Raw genomic sequence first — 17,355 nt, forward strand, 5'->3', positions numbered from 1 at the left:
TACAAAGCAGTGCCAAGATGCTCTGGTACAAACTGTTCCAAGGTAACTTCAATTACCCCAAACTGGTGAATCTAAAGTTTAAATAAGATTTATGAGTTGCATTGTGTGCCTACAAATCAGCAGGAATAAACTCTTTTACTGTTGCATTCATTACAGATAGACATATATCTTTATATACATATTTAATAGCAAAAAGCAAGGAGAAATTGTAGAAGTTAAGACTAAACGTTTTACATTTGCATTTCATTAATTCAGGGATTTTGGAAAAATTAAATTTTAGAAGAGAAATTCAGACTGTAATCATGATGTTAAGTTAAAGCCAACCCTCTTTTAAGGAGTGAAAATTGACCTTCTAGTAACCACTCACTGCAGAGACAAGAACTGAATTTTACCTTGCATGCCATAAGATGAAATAATTTTATTTTGTAAGAATTACTATGAGAAGAATGATTCAATTTGCACAAAAGGCTCTTGGATGTATTGAGGTGTTTTCTGTGAGACAGAGGTTTGTACTACAGATGTGTTGTATTTATTCTCCTCTGAGCTTTACTGGTGGCCATCTCAATTGCATTCCTTCAGCATGGAGCAGCTCTGTGTTTTGATCAGTCAGGAATCTCTACTAAGATTTTAAATCTAAAATGTGAAGAGTAAGTAAGGGAGAGTAGGTTTTATTGTCAAGAAAAAAGACAGGTTGTATTACATCTGTGATTTTGCTTGGGAAAACAAAGCTAGGTAGAAATTCAAGTTTTGTTTTTTAACGCTGTAAGAGCAAAATTGAGTTTCTGGTGCTCATTGTCTGCTTCACCTACAAACTTTGAAGAAACTTTTATTCAGGAAAAAAAAAAAGAATTTCAGGAAAGTATCGACTGCCTTTGCTGCTAATCCATGGAAAATTGGGTGGCATCGCTTTACCAGCGAAGTGAAGAGAAAGGCTGGGATGTGGAAGTGTAAAATGGCACATGGACTGGAAAATTGATCCCAGTCCTCCAAGTTTCAGTTTCCAAGCAGCCCGGGTCCATCCCTGGGAAGAGCTGTCCTGCAGCCTGGGTGCTGTGTTGGACAGCGCTGGGAGTGCCGCGTCTGCCTCCCCACGGGTCCCTCCCCCCTGTGCAGAGACCCAAATCAAGGCCATTCTCCTTGGCTTGTGAAGAGAAACATTCCCTGCTTCCCTGAGCAGAGCTGTGCAGGGTGATCCATCAGGCCAGCTCCCAGCTGATGGGAAATGACAAGGTGTGAGAGGGGAGGGAAGCGTTCTGTGATTCCAGGTGAAACCTGCCTGGCACTGCTGCGTGTAGGGACACAGTCACAGCGCTGTCAATTCCCTGGGAACAGCGGAGACACAGAGCAAGAGCAATCTTAAAGCAGTGATATAACTTGAAAAAATCACATGGTAGACAGGCCACGTCTTTTAGTTCTGTAACCATTCCAGAGGGAGGAAAAATTCCTCCTGTTGATCTTACCCACTTGCCTTTGTCCTTCTCTATCCTATGATTTTTAATGATTTCTTGCAGACTCACTAAACTGTGCTTTCTCCATATGCTCCCATATACTGGGTTTGATTGTGTCCTTGTTCCCAGCCATTTCCAAACTGGGAACTGTTTGAAATTCCTGCTACTCAGCGATGGCACTTTGGGCACTTCTTTTTCCCCTTTTGGCTTACTCTTCATTACAACCCTAAAAGCACATCCAAACTTGTGGTCAGGGGAGCGGTTCTGAGCAGAGCTGGCGTCAGGGGTGACAGCTTTGGAGCAGTTGTCACTGGAGTCAGGAATCTGGGAAGAGCTGTTTATCTCCAGTGTGATTTACAGGGTGATGCCATGGATTGCGTGCCCAAGCAAACGTTTCGGATACCATGAATTTTTTTGCCCCTATGACTTAATTTAGACATTCCATGTGGCACTTTAAAATAAAGAATTCCCTAGTGTGCCATTATGGAAACAGAGTTTCTTTTGGCCTTTGCCCAGTGTTATACCAAGGGATCACTTTTAAGGACATCTATTGTAGCTATTGCCTAGAAAAAGCGGTTCAGCCATAATAGGTTAGGTTAGATGTGTACACTTTCAGCAAACCTTTAAATATTTATTCTTTCTAATTTATGGTGTGTGTGCTCCCTTCCTTAAATAAAAAGCTATCCTGAATATTATCCATCTAACTCTTCCAAAAAAACAAACCAGAGCACTAACCCAAACAAAACTCTTCAATTGTATTGCTATTCTTGGTTTACCCCAGTTCCATACTATTTAAGAGATTTTTTCCCTTTTGTGATTGTTCAGTGCAGGCGAAGCAGTGGCAAACTCCTGTTGGAAGGATCTAAACAGCAAGCAAGGATGAGTTTTACTAAATTTATCTCTTCCCTTTTGAAGACAGACTTGCCCCCAAAAAGACCTTTTTCTTCAAAGTATTGTTAACATAACAGTAGCAACTTGTGTTTTCTATGAAAGGTAATTAATTTTTAAGTTGAACCAAAGAGGAAAAAAAACAAAAACAGTGGATTTGACAGCAGAAGGATCAGGGGATGTAACTTCTAATGAAGCATCTTTGTTTACTTTGTTCTCATTTAAAGAGACTCTCTTCAATTATGTTTGTTTTTTGTAGCATCTTGCTTATAAACTGCAGAGTAAACAATTTCCCAGCACAGCATAGTGTCACAGACACCTTGGCCTCTTTCCCACACAACAGCAAATTAGACAGACTCTTTGTCCCCTCCACAGACTTTTAAGTCAAAAAACAATGAGAGGCAGCAGAGGAGGGGGGTGTTTTGTGCTGAGCAGCCCAGGAGAGCCTCTTTGATTGGCTCAGCCAGCGCTGTCAGGGCGTGGGACGTGTTTGTGATGCACTGCTCAGCCCCCATGGGCTCAAGGCACTGGGGGTTTTTAAAGCAGTAAAATGTTCAGTGTCCTTGCAGTAACGCTGTTCCTGAGTGAAGGTCAGGTCGTCTCTGGTTCTTTGGGCAGGCTCTGGCTCTGCCAAGATGTGGGAGCCTCGCTGTGGGTTCAGGGCAAGAAGGGACCTTACATTTGCTCCAGGGTCGCTGCCCAAACCAGGCTCCAGATGTGCGTTTGGTGCCTGCAGGTGGAGATACTCTGTCCAAAAAGGTTGATGTGGGACAGGAATCAGGTGAGATTCCTGGACACAGTGGAATTTACACTTGTGCCATGAGGATCAGCTTTTCCCAGAGTCTGATGTACTGCTCAGGGCAAAAACACTTGTGTTTAGGTACTCTAAATATTATATTAAACTTCATACAATTACCTCATACAAGTTATTGTTCTATGGATAGTGAAAGCTCTAATTTACACATAAAGGTTTGGCTTTAAATCTGTGTTTGAGCTCCCTTGGATCTAAAAGGAAGAAGGGATTTCTCTGATTTTTCTTTATAAAAAGTGGTGCTTGGTATTTTTTCCAGAACTGTTGTGCTTTCCTCAGTAATGACATAAATGCTATTTTTTGCTGCTTCCTTTGGATTATTTTCTCTCTCTAAACTTAATTTATGACAAAGGAACAGAACTTTCAGACATACCGCTTTCCCATGTAGATCTTTTCTATAAAGCATAAAAGAGAAAGTGATACAAACTCATGAGCTTTTTTTTTCTGTTTGTTTTGATTGTAAAATACTTCTGTTTTCTGTTCCATCCACAATGGAATATCCTTTCTAGTAATCTTCCCAGTCTTGGGAACTTCTTGCTGAAGATAACACCACGTGTGGCACACGGATAATGTAATGATAAATCCCGAGTGTAGCCCTGCACATCTTTATTCAATAATAAAATATTTGGGGTTTTTTTAATCAATGTCCTGCCAATTATTTTCACTTGCTCTGTCACCTATAATCACCTCATTAGCAGTGTCTACACTATGATACAACTGCTTCTCCTTGTGTTAGGCTCTCCCTTCTCGTTTTCCCCCAAATAAACAGCATTAATATGTGATGGGACAGTTTCCAAGCAGGATCTGTCACCTCCTCCTCAGTGTAAAATATAATGTCAGACTTGTTTCTCTGCAGGCTTTTTGGGTTCTGTTTTCTCATGGCCTGAAGGATTTGTGTTTTAACAAGCATTCTGTTTTCATTTAGGAGAATTACTGAGTTGTGTACACACCACTGAACTCTCTGAGGGTCTGGTGGTGAACTTGCAAAAGAAGAGCTGCTGGGACACTTGAGACCTTTAGCAGTTCCACTTCATTTCTTTGTGCTAAGCCCTTGAAAAATCTGTCAAGAGCTGAGGAGATTCAAAATGGGATTGGAGACCACTTCAGAAATTAAATGTTTTCAGCATTGAAGTTCTTGTTGACCATACTTTGATAGAACTAAAACTTTACTAAAACTCAAATTGCAGGACTTAGGCCAGTGCTTGAGAGATCAGGACCAGGAAGGTGTGCTCCCAGGTGGGAATTGTTTGATGTCTGTCTGCTCTAGAACTTTTCCTTTGGACAGCATCTGGTAGCAGCCAAGGGCAGAGGCGGAGCACGGGTCTCTGTCAGCCTGGCACTCGTGGCACTCCTAAAGCCCTGAGCAATCTGGGGAATCTGGCCTGCAGTGACCAGATGTCACTTCCATTATTCTCACATACCTTCACACTGGAGTTAATTATTGCAGAAAATCTCTTGTCCTGCTGATCCTGTAAGTATATCTGTGACTTTGAGCATGGACAGAGAGTTTCCCTATGATTTGCCATTAGGAGCCCTACATGAATTTTGTCTGCATTGTGTCTTTATTCTCCTTCTCTAGAGCAGACACATTACTGTCGTCACTATTTCTTTATGTGGTGCCAGCGTGAGAGTGCCTGGCTCTTCGTTAGCTGTCCATATGGAAACCAATAACTTGTAATTACTTTTGAGAGTGCCTTTAGGAAATAAGGAAGTGGCACTTACACATTCACAGGCCCCGTTTCAGAAGGAAGTCGGAGGCATCACATGAGTGCCCTGCTGGAGCAGATGTATTTGGGATACAAAATGTACACACCACATGTGGGCCAACTATGAAACAAAATTAAAATTTTAATCAAAGTCTCCATGCATTTCCCAAGTATTAGGCAGCAGATTGTTGGGAGTGTAAGTAGGTCACACGTTGTGTTGAGCGATTGTGCTTTGTCCTTTGCCATCTGGCAACATGAATCAACGTCAGCTGGATGCAAATAGAGCTCTGCAAAGGTGACCTTGGCAACAGGAGCGGCCACTGAGCGGGGACTGCAGGAGACTCACCTGCAATCACAGCAATCCTGGCAGGGAAAACCCAAAAGGAAGAGGGATTTGAGTCTAGGAACCCTTATGGCCACTGCTGCCAGTCTGGGAGTCAGCTGTTTGTCAGTGCAGTCCATGGAGTTGGAAGTCATGGCTTGCTTTAATCTCTCTGTGGATATTCACAGGTCAGTGAATGGCCAGGAATCCACTGGAGTTCAGAGCAGGTGTAAATGAGATGGAAGATGCCAAGAAAACCCCAGTCATTATGGTCAATTGTTCCTAGAAAGAGAGATTCCAGATATTTATTACCCTAGGATATGTTTTTGAGGAAACCTAGCTTTTGAAGCAGTCTGCTTTTAAAAGTCTCTGAAGCTTAACCTAGCAAATAGAAGATATTTGTAGCTCAGTTGAAATGACACTGTCAAGACAAATTTAGCTGTGAGTTTTAAAATGTGCCGGTCTGAAAAAAAAAAATCAATAGACAATTCCAGAAAGGAAAACAATGTGTGATAGAACTTCCTTGTGGTGCTTCCAGCTCAAACCAGTGCAGTGTTTTTTTTGTGTTTTGAAGGCTCTGCTTGGTTAACTTGCATTTTGCTGCCTTAGTTTAGGTGTCAATGTTTGAAATCTTTGGCTTGAGCATCTTTCAGAGCGAATTATCTGCATGACAGAATTAGAATCCAGTTCTGATGGTTCCCAGTCCTGTTTTGAAACCACCAGTCCCAGAAAGGAGTTTTGTGGTCTACTCGACTTTTCCTAGTTGACTGCATTAACAATGAAGTCAGAGTTTCCCTGTATGGAAAATAAGAAAGAGGAAAAGCAGATTTATGGGTTCCCAGGTTCCACGCTATCTGCAAAATGGATTTAACACATGCCAAACCTCCAGCAGAGAGGTTCCCTCGTACCTTGTGCTGAACAGAAGCAGCATTTTTCCTCTGACACAAGGAAATGCTGTGGAGCATGGAAGCCATCAGGTTTCCTCAGCTGCCTTTCCAAGCTGTGACTCATGCGGTTAAAAACACCACTACAAAATCAGGATACAATGCTGCTGTCTGCACACAGGCACGCTAATTTAAAACGTGTGGGGACTAATTGTCTTCAAAATCCAGAGTCATTTGGTTTCTCCAGTTGCAGCCAGGCCCTATTGGAGTTTACAGCTTCTTTTGTCATTATTTTTATTATTATAATTATTATTTCTGAAAGCATTTTATGAGAACATAGAAACTTCTTGCACAGCAAATACATCAAAGCTCATTTATCCGTTTCTCTAGTATTAAAGCAGGGAAAGTGCTGCTTAAAAGTGTGTGTGAAGCTGTGCTAACATGGTCAGGATGTGAGCAGGACATAGCCAGGTGTTTATACCTGCTAAATATATGGGAAATATATTCCCATGTATTTTCAATATATGAGAAAAAAATGGTATTTTTAGTACCGAAACTGCTAAGAACTACATTCGTCTAAATTAGTGTGTCTCAGAGAAAGTTTGCAATAACTCATGGCATATGTCCACGATATATGGAGCAAGTAGAACATCTCATTTTGCTTTAAGCTTATTTTATTTTTGATTTTACATAAGTATTATAAATTGATCTGTGACTCCAGGCTGCCCTGGGTATATCTAGATTTGTGATCAGTGCACAGTGTAAATTATTTTTAGATGTGAAATGCTTTTGCATCCACAAAGAGTATGGTTATTCACTGCCATAAATGTGCTGGGGGAAATAAGTAATTTCAAGGATTTAAAGTGGTTTGCAACCATCTTCTTTGACTTTATTGGATTTAAATATTTTCCCAGTTCTTGTGAACTGGTCAGTGGGGTGAGTCTGTTTCTAATTGATCACCAAGTCAGACATGACAATGTGATCTCTGGGTTCCAATTGCTGTGTCTGGTTTCAGTTCAAGAACAGAATTTGAAAGCCTTACACAGACTTCATTAAGGGGACTCCAGACAAAATCTTGGTCCCTGCTGAAATTGTGAATTCTTTGTAAAGTTCTCGGTCTGAATGGCAGAGGTTTGAGTCAGAGCAGCAGCAGGCATCTCCTGGGATATTACTGGATCCTAGCAGAAATTCATGAAGTTGGATCACGGTGGTGATTCTTGTTACAGATTGATACTCAGAGCAGAGCTCAAAACTCATTAAAGCCCATGGCTGGAAGTGCAAACTTCCATGTGAGCTCTGTCTAACAGGAACCAAAGGGAGCAGCAATTCCCTAATAATGTTACAGACTTCGGGAGCAAATGTCATTGTTTCCAGATCAGGCAGGAAAGGAGCAGACGTTCAGAATGCCAGACAATGTCTGTAACACCTGGAGATGGAAGATGGGGAACATTTCTGATCATGCTTGTGTAGGTGTATTCTCAGTCATTTCCCAGAATCTATTCATTTTGGGGGTTTAGATAATGCTATTTACAAACCAATTGAGTCTAACTTTTACTTTTAATTAGGAAAGTTAATTGGAAAATGTCCTAAGAAATTAGGTTTCTCCCTTGACATGCTGTAAATAAATAAGTTATGTTGGAAAACAAGATGAAGATAAACAAAGGGTTATTTCAAGCCAGCAGGAAAAAGGAGCAGCTTAGTTCTCTGAACAACAAAAGTACATTTTATCATCTAAACATCAACACATTAATATTTATATTTATCATTATTAATTTGATTGCATTGTTTTAATAAGAAATGCAGATAGAATAAGTGTTATTACAAATATTTGCTTGCTTTCATATCATTTCCCATTATTCCTGCATGTTGTCAGTGGTTTGTGCTGCTCAGCAGCTGGGAACTGACCCCAGCTGGGGCAGCTCCCCAGAGTGTGGGGGAAGTTGTCACTAAACAGCTTCAGACTTCCAGCCCTTCCCCAGCAATGCTCAGGTTTGCCCCAGGGTGAAGGAACTGCCCCTGTCACTTCATAATTCCCTTTTTGACAGTAAACTGCTGGTTTTATCAGCTTGCCAGGCAGGTTGAACTGCTGGAATAAATGAGACTGAAGGGAACCAAAATGTTGCTTTTTGGTCAGAAGTGAGCAGCAGTCTGTGGGTTCTGGTTCTGTGATCCTCAGAGAACTGTGTCCCAAGTGAGCTGGGTCCAGCACTCACCTCAGCTTTCTGCCCTTCCCTCCCCTGCAGCGAGATAAGGAACCCCAACTTTCATCCTCATTTGTGGTCCTGCCTGTTAATGTAAATTCCACTTGGCAGCAGATTACATTTCTGCACTTAATTAATTTAAGCTACAGCAGCTGACAAGCAGATGCAGAATTTACTCAGCCATGCCTGCAAGAATGGCATCATCTTGGGAAGAGGAGGATTGCTAAGGATGCTGTCTGCTTTAGCTACACCAATTTAAGTCATCCATAAATTTGAAGTCCTCCATCTGTAAAAAATCTGGGCCCTGAGTCAATTTGAAATACAAGAGCATTTCAGCCTCCTTGTACTTTTTCAGGTCCTAGTAGGACTCTATCTCTTCAGGAAATGATAATGTTCATGAATTTGCAGTGCTCAGTGAAGGAACAGAGACCCTAAAACACTTGGCTGGTTCTGCCGGGGCCTCTCACAAACAGTCCTTGCCCAGTTGCTCATTAAACACAGTTTTCAATCAAAAGAATTATAGAAATATTTCAGCAGGAATTAGGCACTTGTCCAATGAAAGACAACTTGAAGTACTTCTCACTTAAACATAGTGAATTCAACACAATTATTTCATTATTATATACCTATCCTATTTTTTGCAATGTTATTAATGTCATACCAAGAACTTAAAAAACAAACAATCTAAGAAATTATTAAGATTCAGACTGGGAAAGCTGTTTGAGTAAGTATTTTTGGGGTGTCAAAGAAAATGCTAGTAACAGAGTTGGACACTAATAATTCTTTTTGTATGTTACTTCCAGACCAGATCTTCTAGAATGATCTTTGGGATCTTGTAAAAAATTGAGAAACAAAGGATAGCATTAACAAAAATTAGTGTTATTTTGTTCATAGCAATTGATGGTTGGAGTTTAAAACTGTCCACATGTGCAGTGCTCAGGCAACTAACTTATCTGGGGGTGTGAAATAACACTTTAAAGGAGGTGTATCTCTGTCTCACTGAGGCTTTGGTGGATTTGGTGCCAATAAAGAAGCATTTGTTGGCACCTGGTTTGCCAAAACTCTGGAGAGGTGCCTGTCCTGAGGTCTGCAGGGATCCTTCCTAGAGAGATTTTACCTTTCTATGTCACTTTTGGCATGGTGTCCTAAACTCAGACTGCTGGGTGGAAATGCAGTCCAGGCTGCTGTGATTGATTAAATCACCCTAGGATGAGCCTGAACAGTTTCAGGCTTTTGATGTGGGAATGAGGCAAAGATTTTTGGAAGGGAAAAAAAGAAAGGTTGATTTATTAATAAGCATTTTCCAGCTGTAAGTGCAAACTTCTGTCAGTTTATGTGAACTGGGGAGACAGAGATGGCACAGAGCTTCTCTGTACCCTCTGGAAGTTTGGTACCATCACAATGGATCCCAGCAGGTGTGCTTTCCTGGGAGCACAGCAGTTTAGGCAGTCTCAAATTTCAGGGATGTGAATGCTCTGGAGCAATGTACTGAAAGCGCTGGGTGGGATCATCCTTAATTCAGGACCATTCCAGTATTTCTATTTTTCATAGCTGTTCCCAAGCTTGTGTGCTTTCCTGGCTGAACTATGTTCCAGAAGAGAAATAATTGACCTATTTCTGCCCAGCACAATCAGTTGAAAACATTTTTGTGTGGACTTGACAAGAGAAGTGTGGGTGGATAAGGTTAAGCCCAGATGGCACCTGCAGATATCCCCTTGGCACACAGCTGGAGTATTATTCTCTCCAAGGCCGGAAAGGGCTGGAATTGAGGCACAAAGGCTGGGTGGTCCTCAGATTTAATGTGCCAAGGGAGAGTTCCAGTCTGTGTGCTCTTGGTACCTCAGGCTGGGGAGAAAAGCAGAGCTGAGCCATTCTGCACTCCACAACCTCGAGAAGACAAATCTCGGCGAGTGTCTCCTGGTTTCCCTCTACACCTGACCTCCCTCTGGCTGATTTGTCATTCCTGAGGGTAGCTGTTCTTATAAACCTTGGAATGAGGTGGTAAATCTAGACCTAATGCCCCAGCTGAGTCAATAGCACACTGGGTTGGAGCTAATTTTTCAGGCTTATATGCTGTTTGGAACAGGAACTCCATGATTTTAATTAGCAATAAATAGGAAATAGTCTGCTGCGAATTGATCTTAAACAGGTACTGCTGTACTAAATTAGTTCAAAATAAGCAGGATTTTCCATTCAGCAAATTGATGTTAAGACATCTTGGGTTTATTAACAGCAGCTTCATTATCTGTCTGAGGCTAACTTTGGTTTCAGAAAGGAATGAAGCTGAAAATCTGTTCTTAGACACAAACAAATGAACTTATCATAGAGTACAGAGCATCAGGACAGAAGGGATTTCCCCCATGTAGTCATTTGAGGAACTAATTGTCATATGTATTCTGTCTTAGCAAGTAAATGGAACTAATAACAATTTGTCCAAAAAAATCAACATTTTTTGTTTGTTAATTCACAGTCATTTAATGTTTAATGAAATTTTGGGAGATGCGTTTTCTTGATATATTTGTGAAGAAGATCCTTTCATCTGACACTTCATTAGGGAAAGCATTTGGATTTTGAACGTTCTTAGGAAATAAAGCTTCTTTTCCTGCAGAGAAAACTGTGCAGTCTGCTCTATTTAATACAGAGAAAGCCCTAAAATTGCCTAAGCTATCAGGCTTGTCTGTAAGACAAGACCATGCTATTGCTTTCAACTTCTAATAATATTAAAATCTGAACCAGTAACTTGTATTTCATGCAGTTTTGCAGATGGGCAGTGAAATGAGTTGGGGAAAGTTAGTTTGGAAACTAACTAGCAAGGGAAATTAGTTTGTGGGATAAGACAATTAAACTATTTTATTTGTACAAGGCGCTGAATCAATGAGATGTCCATTCTCAGCCTGATGCTTAACTCAGTTTCTCTGGCATTTGTACATAATCTTTCCAGAGTTACTGGAATCCCTTTGAATGGCTAATGGTGTGATTTAGAACGTTTTGGGATAGGATGAGAATTTTCTTTAATTTGCAGTCTCCCCATTTTGAGTAGCATTTCTGGAAAGGCAATTTCTGAGACAAGGAGCTACTGGAGAGGATCCAGTGGAGGCCACAAAGATGATGAGGAGTCTCTTTCAAGGAAAGACTGGACCTGTGTAGTCAGGAGAAGAGAAGACTGAGAGGGGATCACATGAATCCATGTAAATATCTCAGAGAGGTGCCAAGGAAGGTGCCAGGCTCTTTTCAGCAGTGCCCAGTGACAGGATGAGGAGCAATGGCCATGAACTGAAACACAAGAAGTTCCACCTTAACATGAGGAATAACATCTTTACATTGATGGTGGCAGAGCACTGAAGAGCTGCCCAGAGGCTGTGGAGTCTCCCTCTCTGGAGCCATCCCAAACCCACCTGGACACGTTCCTGTGCCACCTGCTCCAGGTGCCCCTGCCTTGGAAGGGGTGCTGGATTGGGTGATCTCCAGAGGTCCCTTCAAACTCAAACTATTCTGTGATTCTGTCTCACCACCAGGATCAGAGGACCAGGTCCTTTACATCCCCTGAAGATCATTTATTTTCACAGTCTGTATTCCCACTCTACGCTTTAAAGCAATGAAATGCAGTGGAACATTTGCTGAACTGGGGCAATGAATACATTTCACTGGAAAGCTTTCAGGCTTTCCTCCCTGTGACCTGTTTATTCTGAGGACACAAGGAAGGGGGAGCCATGGCAGGACACTGCTGCAGGCTGTGCTTTTGCAGAAATAACTGGGTTAGCTTATGCTTAGCTCAGCCATCAGGCAAGCAGCTTTGGGTACGGGATACCTTATTTTAAATTGATGCACTGTGTGGACAGAAGGCTGGGTTTAAGTCAGAGCAAAGTTGATTTCACTTTATTTTATGGTTCACCTCAGAGGACAGAGGTCCTCCCTGGTCCTTGCTATGTTTTTGTAAATATGCATATATAAATGTCTTTGTAACACTCAAAATTTAAAGGCTGAGTGAGGATTCAGCACTGCTCACCATGAAACATTGAGAGCCTTCACCTGTATCAAAGGAATATTGGAATGTGTGCTCTAGACATGCCGAGGCTTTACAAGGGGAGAGGTATCCTCAGTAATGCAGATTCCTGCAGGAAGTCTCAGACAGCTGAGGGCTGTCCTGTGATGAAGCAGTTTTGGGGAACACTGACTCTTTTCTGCACAGCAGCTTTGGCACTTGAACTTTACAGTAATGGAGCCATTACAGGTCAACAAAAAGGTTTCATTATCATGTAAGGGAGCAGTCAGGAGCTCCTGAAGCTCCCAGTGGCCGTGTCACCATGGCCAGGGAGAGAACTCTTGGCTTCACTTATTTTAGTGCTTACTGAAAAATAACAGAAAATTTTTCTGCCTAGTGAAAATACAAAATGCTTCTATGATGCCTTTCTCTTTTTTAGCCTGCTCCCAGTGGTAATCTAAGTCCCTTTGATACCTTCATTCCCTTTAGTTGACCAGACGAAGGCCTGCTTTCAAAACTGCCCTAAAATAAAGCCTTGCCAACCTGCTGTACTGGATTAGCTGTAGAAATATTGGCTCCCCTTGCACTCTTTCAAATTTTAAAGTAATTTTTACTCCTTTGATGAGTAGCTGATTCACGAGAGCTGCTGAGCTACCTCTCAGACTAAGGCAATGTGCCAAGAGACTGATGGAATGGGGAGGGAACTTTTAATGGGCTTTGACTGGTATCAGTAGCAAAATTCAGACTGATTTCAGTGCAGTAAACCTGTGTCCTAAATGAGTTGTAAACCTTTGAGACTTTCATTTCACATCCTGCAGTGAGATAGTCACAAAAATCTGGTGGCCTCATAAGGCATTAACTCTTCCTGCTGGACCAGAGGAAGATGAACTGCTCAAGAGTCCCAGATTGGACTTTTTGTGTCTAACATTCATTGTATTAATGGAAATACATTTCTGAGAAATAAACTCCGTTCTCTTGATCTCTGTTTAGCTTGCAATTTAGTAAATGTTATGCCACATATGGTAAAGGTGATAAACAAAATTATTTGTACAGACAGAATTTCAGTGGTGCTCTGCTTGCACCTTGTATTGAAGTTTGGAAGTTTTGATTTGAGCTGAAAGATGCATATTCTGACTTAATCTTCTGGCATTCATGGAGCTGCTCTGTAATTGCAGTGGCTGTTTTAAGAAAGGATATGTCTAAAGTAATCACTAGGAAGCAGGAATGGGAATGTTCTTTGTCCAGGATGAGAAACTGGAGTGCATCTGAAGACTGTTCTTGCTGCAGTTGGATTCTGTGTGTAACTTAAAGGTGGACTTGTACAGGGATGGGTTCCACACATGTTGCTGTTAAACCAGTGATTTTCACTGACACACACAGTAGAATTAATCTGAATAATTTTTTTTTTACTGTTTGGCTGAGTGAGGTCAAAGCCAGGACCAAGCTCTTCCTCCTGCATTGCTTCCTCTGCCTACTACACAGTCAGTCTTGGATCAGTTGATAAACAAACCTAGATCTGTGCTGGCTCTGTGATAGGGATGTGAAGGATCTTTTCTGGTCCAGGGAAGATGAGAATATAACTGGGTTTCACAGGTTGCAAAATATGAATACAAGTTGCTGCCTTAAATGTTTTGTGCTGTTTCTGTTTCCATGAGTTGGATTTTGTCCTAAGTGTCTCTTTGTGCCACTCTGCTGTAGATGACATCCATGGGAAAACACATCCCCTGCCCCTGGCTTTTCTGTTTGCAATTCATCTTCTATTAGTAGATACCTACAGAAAAAAGAGCCTAAAGCACATTATATTGAAAATGAACTCCACAACACAGCTGGAATCAAAGTTTGAAAAGGAGTCATGGCTTAGGAATTTAGGCCAGGGCTGTTTCCATACAGGGCAAGAAAGTTTTGCTTGGTCCATTGGAGAGAATGTGCTGTTTTCCAGGAGGCTTGGGCTTTTCCCTTCTTTGGTGGCCAGTGAACACTTCTTGCTTCTCCTTCAGCTGGCCAGAGTTTCAGAAGAGTTGCCCTCAGAGAAATATCCTTTAGTTAGCTGGACCTTGGTGAGAGCGCAGAGTGCAGAAAAAGGAGAAGGCACTAGGCAGGAATATTTAATTTCTAAAAATCTTAGGTCACTTTGATTGTACCATTGCTTAAATTTTTTCCATTTCCCCTCAAATCTTTCCTGCTCTCTTTAGTGTGGTGGTTTTGTGCTGCTGTGGTCTCAGGAAACCCTGCCAAAGGCAGAGCCAGAGCACCACGTGTGAGTCGCTGAACAGCTGAGAGGTGTGTGAATTATGGAGGGAACTAAACCATGTGCTGTGAGCCAGCTCTTGTGGATAAGCACTATTTCCTTTTTCTTCTCCCTGAGACACGTTTCTTCATTGTGGTTTTAAAGGTTCATTAATAGATAATTGTGAAGAACAGTCACGTTAACGAGAGTTGATTGGAGGTGTTAGATCAGTACAATTTATTGTGGGACTGACAAGATTCTATGCCCCATTTCTATGTGCCAGCAAGAAGAGAAATCCTGACTAATTGTGGCAGTAGTTCTTTACAACACGATAACTGAGAACACAGCACAGCTTTTCATGACAACTTAGAGACCAGAAATATGAAGTGCAGCTTTTTTTGTGGCCCTTTGCGCAGGTGAGGGCACATCCAGGAGCATCAGATAAACCTGATTATACTCAGCTTCAATCTTTTAAAAGCTGAAACATTTACTGGATTGATTTCTGGACTTTCTGGTGTCTCCAGAAAGCTTCTGGGAAACCAGCATTAGGTAGACAGTGACTATGAATAGCAGGTAGTGTTTTAACACTCCCCCTTGTCATCAGTGTTCTTCTGCAGTCTGGTTTCTGTGTGTGTGTCTTCCCTAAAATGTTGTCTCAGCACTAGTAAAAGCAACAGATACATGGCTGCTTTATGAATTGGGGAAGTGTATGTATTTCCTGTGTTTTATTACCTCTGTGTTAGAGATTTCACAAACAGCTGCTTAATGCAATGTCTGCACAAACAGAAAGGTTCTGCTCACACCGAAGTCAAGAAGTTGCTCAGGCATTTTCAAACCAGGCAGTTTTGCAAGTACAGTTGTGACTGTCAGAACAGAAAACAGCTTGAAAAATTCAGTGTTTGTTTTAGTCCCTGTGTTTCTCTCTGACTTTCTCTTTCTCATGCTGCAAGGCCATGCCTGGAGCTCCCAAACTAGTGAGCACCCTGTGGTAAATATCTGATCTATGTCTGCTGCACTACCATCACTTGGATCAGGAGCATCCCAGTGGTGCAAGTGCACAGACTATATTGTTAAAAGCTCAATAAAAAAATAGAGCTTTTGAGTGGTGCATACCCTACTCCCAGCTAAGTTGTTGTATCTGGTAACCCTGTAATTTTCTCTGCCTGTGGAATTCATGCTACCCAGATATCTCTGTTACTTTCCGTGGACTGTGTTTTGATAAAAAATCAAGGGGGAAATTCCTCAGTTTGGTTAAGTAGAGGGGGTTTGTTACCATTTTTGAATGTTGCTTTTGTTGAAATGTTTATTTCTGATGTTCATCCTGCAGGTAGGTAAAGTCTGGATATTGGCAAATGTGTGCCTCCTTTGCACACCCAAATCCTGGTGTGTGAGCACAACACACAAAGTACACAGATTTTTTCTCAAACCAAAATGTGCCCTTTAAGAGGGAGGCTGGCTAAAAATGGTGCCAAAAGAAAGGAAAAGTGTTAATGTTGCACAAGCTAAGAAATTTAGCAAGAGGATGCTTAGTAGTGTTTTCCAATACTGGTTTTGAGGGAATTTTTAATCAAATCTAAACCTCCTTTAAGTAGTTACAAACCTCACTGAAGTAACTAGGCCAACATCCCCAGCAACAAAATGTTTGTGTACTGCAAACTTACATGTAATTTTGTAAAAATTGCCAATTTTCTGTGAGTTGCTTTATCTGATTTGTCTGTCAGTGGGAGCACAGAACCAGCAAAGTACATAGATCAAAGGGGCAGAAAAATGAAGTGCATCAGGAGAAGCGATAAGGAACTGTGCAAAACAAAGTAGCTTTCTTATTTCACTTTACATTTCACCTTCTTTGCTGCTACGTTTTCTTCTGCTACAAACTGTCACCTTCTGCTTCCTCAGCTAATATTTCAGGTTCATTTTGCATGTCAAGATGGTGTAACCTGCCACAGCCACTGGCACCCATTTCCTGAGCATCTTTTGCCCACACGTATCTCCTAACACCCTTTGTGTCAGTGTTAATGCCGTAGCTTTACTCTGCTGCCACGGTGAGAAAGACTTCAAGGAGAAAATAAATAAAATTCATTTAATTCATTTGCTGCAATACAACCTAAGAAGGTGGCATAGGTTCCCTTACACAGCATTTCAATCAAATCCAGCCAGTTGTGAGCTAATGGTATTTTCTGCCTGCATTGTGACTCAATTAGAAGGCATTTATGAATCTGCATGGAAGTAAAATGAGGACACGGTGCTCAGACATATTGTTCTGCTTCTTCACCCATTACCAAGGAAGTGACTCAATAATTGTATTCTGTTTAAGAAAATGCTTTGAGAGAAAATGTTTTGTAACAAATATTAAAAGTACTACCTCGGTTTCAAAGCTATTTCATCTTTACATATTAAATGAGAAGCTTTATTTTGTGTTATTGTCTGATTGTATTTCTTTTTAAAGGTTTCCATTTTCAGTTTCATTCATAACAAACCTGACACCTAAGACAAAGCACACGTTGCCTCAGTGAGCTCACATGCAATTATTCCATGGCTGGCTGTCACCTGCGTGTCACCTGCATGTGACAGGGGATGCCACCGCAGCTCTGGCTCCTGGACAATACAGATACAATACTGTCCAAAATACATGATAAAGTATAAAGTATATGATATGGAAAGTGTCAAGATTTTGGTGGCACCAACCCTGTCATGACAGAGCTGTGATTTAACTTCTGCAAACAGAACCAAGTTCAGTGTTTGACTCATGCAATTGCTACCATATGGAGCAGTAAGTCACTTAATGCTGAAATAACACTGATTTTAGAGTAAGACAAGACAGTTACCACAATAATTTAATGCAACAGAGAACGGAACATGAAACACTTGAAAATGGCAGGGCAGTGC

The 17,355-nt window shown here is 41.3% G+C and overlaps 1 protein-coding gene across 6 annotated transcripts in view; it reads left to right on the top strand.

The window, feature by feature from the left end:
• Window positions 1-17,355, top strand: part of PLCB1 (phospholipase C beta 1) — a 369,472-nt gene that overhangs the window by 330,268 nt on the left and 21,849 nt on the right. The window lies entirely within an intron of this gene.

Source organism: Pseudopodoces humilis, chromosome 3 (genome assembly GCF_049639895.1).
Source record: "Pseudopodoces humilis isolate 2021_Gansu_Grassland_sample_001 chromosome 3, ASM4963989v1, whole genome shotgun sequence".
Taxonomy (NCBI): Eukaryota; Metazoa; Chordata; class Aves; order Passeriformes; family Paridae; genus Pseudopodoces; species Pseudopodoces humilis.